The following is a 4507-nucleotide window of genomic DNA, read 5'->3' on the forward strand; positions in this document are numbered from 1 at the left end:
ATTCCCTTAATTTAATCACGTATTGTGTCTTACCCATAAATATTTGGACGAATGACCATAGTTGACTGAAAATTTAATATCAAAGAAAATGTATTATAATATAGTTAACTATGTTGAGATACCCTAAATCAATTTGCTGATTATTTCATATTTTTGGAGAAATTTTATTGAAATTGTATTATTGTGTTACAATGCATGGTTATTCAATCTTATTCATAATCTCTTCATTATTAAAATTTATTGCACTCTAGGGAACAAACGAGGCTCAATAATAAACTACGAACCAAAACTAAATGCAAATGGAAAATAAAATGCTCATTTTCGAATTGGCGTCCTTTATTCACACTTACAAAAACTATCCAATCAGGAAAGCTAATGCAGCTGCTGAATGCTAATGCTGAAGCTCTGTAGCAGAAGCTAGAGGTATTTCAACATACCCATTAGAAAGCCTTGTTATTTATGGATATATTACAATTTACAGATTTTTCTGTAAATAAATCCGTGCATTGATGGTTATCCAGACGGAATCTACGATGACTCCCGAAAAATGGAATGCATCACGATGGTGAATGCCTTTCCTCTGCAAATGCCATTCCTCTGCAAATCAGGCTGAGATCCTTTGAATAAATCTTCTAATTCGGTTATTTTGACTTTTAATGGTAAACCACTGGAAATGAAAATAGGAATGTAATTATGCATCGCTGAACGTGTCATGCAAATGGTCTGGAATGAAAGAATTTTTAAGAAGCTATTGCTAAGTTCTGTCGTTGATAAACATATAGCATTTTTAATTTAAAATAGAGAAAACCATTTTTTTAACACTTTTAATCTCTAATTGAGGCTATATTTGGGAAGTATTGTACTGATGAATATATGATGATGTGCCTATTGGAGTAAAAAATTTCTATTTCAAAATATTGGGTCAAACATACTTTAAATACTAATTCCTACTTTAAATAACTCTGGCAATAATAAGATAATTCTCACTGTATCTAAATATGACGCAATGTGTTTTTTCTGTGTGAAGCTCCTATAATATCAGCAAATAAAATTCAAAAATGTCTAGCATCTGCACAGAAACTTGTTCCTCATCGCCCTGTAAAGTGTTTCAACGAAGCAATTTAACCTCCTACCACTTTCGTTTGATTGCTCACATCACATAATAATTAAGGTGTCACGTTCATGTAGCAAAATTTGGTAATCATCTAATATTTAATTTGCCTCACGGTCATTAAATCACCCACCTTCCCGAATCACGTCCTCGTCATAATCCTCGGGTATGTCCTCGTCACGGCAGGTGCATTTTTCACTAGGATGACTGTCGCAGGGGCACTTTCGCGCCTTCTCCTTCTCTTTCTCATCTCCTTGCTTAGAGCAGCAGCCGCCAATGGTAGTTTCTAAAAAAAGTACGAGAATTTCATCAGTTAGCAGGCTACATATACTATTTATTTTCGAAATTAAATATATTCTCAGTTAGTACGTTTCAGGTTCAGTGTTGACGAATGCTAAAAATCTATGGAATAGGGTAGTTTCCTTCATCGAAGAAAACGAAAGGCATTGATTGCGATTCGTTACCCACCATTAGTGTATTCATAATACACAAATTATTTGGTTTTAGAAATACCGGTTTAGACGAATGGCAAGGGCCAAATTTTATCCTCATTTGAAAAAGGCCAGATTGGCGCCCATGCGATGCCACTCCACGTGACGTCACAGGGACCTAGTTTCTACACGAGAGGATAGGAGTTATACATCGTCTGAGGTTAGCAATGCATGAAAGAGGCACAGAGCTCAGGGGAACATGTCTTAATAATCACCTATTAAAACTGGCTAAGGTCGGAAAGTTTTCTTCGTTTGATAAGGTATTAATAAACCTTTTTTAAGCCAAGCGCTACCAGATAGCATGGTACTCAGCTACCCGCTAGCATCCTGCGTCGTATCAGCGCTCAGAGCCTCTCATAGGTCACCTCACAAGGCGGGGGGGGGGGGGGGGGGACCAGAAATGCGTCACACGGACTTTTTTCCCATCATTCCTACTTACGCGTCGCGTTTTCGCGCGCTTGAAAATTTTCACTTTTCATTTAATCCCTAAAAATAGATGTCATCATTTAAAAATCTAAAAGCATGGAGTAGTACTCCAGTAGTAATAACCTTTCGATTTAGGCAATAAAAAAAATAGGAAACCACCCTTTTGTTTTAACTCTATTTAGATAATAATAAAGTTGAAATAAAGCAACAGCGATCGTTAATTATCCTGATTTTGAGATGAAAAAGTTGAAAAAGAGTAAAGTTAAAAGGTAAAAAAATTTGTCCATACAGAAGGTTGACCTTTCTTGTGGCCACTCTTGTCTAAGAAGATATCAGGGATCTCACTGATTCGATTTTTAGAACCACATTTATTGAAAATTGTGTAATCCTACTCTTCATTCATATTTTGAATTAAGGAACTGAATGTATTCGCGAAAGTCAATAAGAGTAATTTCCAAAGAAGTTGCATTCTTCTACAGAGCCGAAATAAGCCATTATCAACCGTCACTTCCAAGTCTACAAACTAATTTTGCACGAAGCGTGACCTTCGAATATAAAATATGATTGTACTCACCTTTTTAGGCGTCTTGGATACTCAGGAGTGGTTCCAATACAGCTTTAAAAGTAAGGTAGAATGAAAATGGAACCAGGTAAGCATGTTAACAGTCACTAAGAACTCAAGAAATATTTGAGCTTCCATCAGTAAATATTTACATCGGCATTGAATCTTCAATGGGAGAAGGTGCGTATCATTGATAAATATTTCTTTTTGATTTACGCAAAAATTGTGATCCAAGGAGCGATCATTCCTTTGGCCGTAGTAGCAATGAAAAGTAAAATAGAGGACAATTGTAAAGAATGAATTGGAGACCACGAGGCTGAGAGCAAATGTCACATTATCACCCACATTGGTTCGTGTTTTATCAGTATTAAGGGAGTCAACACATTTATTTTTTTCGCCGAGAGGGGATAATACATTGACAATTTTAATGAAAGAAACCTAATAATAATAAAAAAGAATTAGTACTGCCTTAAAATTACCCATTACGAGCCTTAGAATTTTTATTTACGTTGCGTGCACCGATAGATGTACATCACGTTACGTGCACACTCGTAGATGTAGATAAACGTATCGGTTTAAGTCGCACGGCGGCACCAAAGCGTTGTTTTTCTTGTTGATTTTGCTGGAGAATAGCTTTGGCATACAAAATAAAATTGAGGACTTACTGTGGATATAGCATCGATGAATAACTACAAGTGGGGACTCAGAGCCGAAATAAGCCATTATCAACCGTCACTTCCAAGTCTACAAACTAATTTTGCACGAAGCGTGACCTTCGAATATAAAATATGATTGTAATCACCTTTTTAGGCGTCTTGGATACTCAGGAGTGGTTCCAATACAGCTTTACAAGTAAGGTAGAATGAAAATGGAACCAGGTAAGCATGTTAACAGTCACTAAGAACTCAAGAAATATTTGAGCTTCCATCAGTAAATATTTACATTGGTTGCTAAGGTTTTAGAAATCATAACGTAATGTAGTTATCAAAATTTTCTTGACAAATTGAGCGGCACCACTTCTGCTTCTCAGAGAAATTGAGCTTCTGACGAATATTTATCGGGTTTGCAGCCAGGTTAATGCTTTTCTACAAGCCTTCAAAAAAAAGAAAAAAAGCATAAACATGTCCTAAAGTATTAACCAAGAAAAATTAAAATCGTTTAAATTGAGCTTCACTTACTGCTATTATAATCCTTGGTTACGCGCCACAAATATTTCGTTTGTTTGTTTTGTTTGTAAACATATTTATCGAAGGTAAGAGCGTAAAATATACCGTGTTATTGCATATTTATCTTTCTTTCACCGATTTCTAAAGTTGACAAATATTTTTTCTTGAGCTGTAACGAGTTCAGAGTTCGTGTCGGTTTGTATTTGGCGAATTTTAAGCCTTGCACTGCGTGGAACTATTCGTGTTTAATAATTACGAGTATTGTTTCAATTTAATCTCATGTGTATGGGTGCCATTTCTAAATTTAAGCTTATAAATACTTCTGTGCGAAAATTGTACGTGCGTGAAATACTGCATTGTGGTGTTTCCTGAAGTAGATATTTGAGGTTAGTGTGCACTACTTCGCTCAATTTCTAATTGCATTTTCGTGAGGTTGATGAAATTTCTGTATTGTGAAGTGATCGTGCAAAACATCTTTGTCGGAACGGAGATTTACTTTGTTTACTGCGATGTGTTACTATACAGCATACGAGAGAAATACTTAGGTGCATATTCAATATTTCAGTAATAGTATAACGGTTGCCGTCGCCTCAGGCAGGCATTTGTTTCTCTCGAATGAGCATACGAAGGTATACAATCGTGGGACGAATGATATTGTATGAGTTTTGATTCAGATTCGCGAGTAATGGTGCAACTATTCTAAGCTTTTTGTGGGCGCTACGGCAATCTAAGAATGATATAAGTTAGCGAT

General features: G+C 35.9%; 1 long non-coding RNA gene across 1 annotated transcript; it reads right to left on the minus strand.

Annotated features, from left to right (window-relative positions):
* Positions 1–315: 315 nt before the first annotated feature.
* Positions 316–3510, minus strand: LOC124156939. The gene is made up of 4 exons (XR_006864450.1): positions 3393–3510; positions 2603–2837; positions 1245–1397; positions 316–667 (listed from the first exon to the last, which is right to left on the minus strand). It is a non-coding gene; the product is annotated as an uncharacterized LOC124156939 (long non-coding RNA).
* Between the last annotated feature and the right edge of the window lie 997 nt (positions 3511–4507).

Source organism: Ischnura elegans, chromosome 4 (assembly GCF_921293095.1).
Source record: "Ischnura elegans chromosome 4, ioIscEleg1.1, whole genome shotgun sequence".
Taxonomy (NCBI): Eukaryota; Metazoa; Arthropoda; class Insecta; order Odonata; family Coenagrionidae; genus Ischnura; species Ischnura elegans.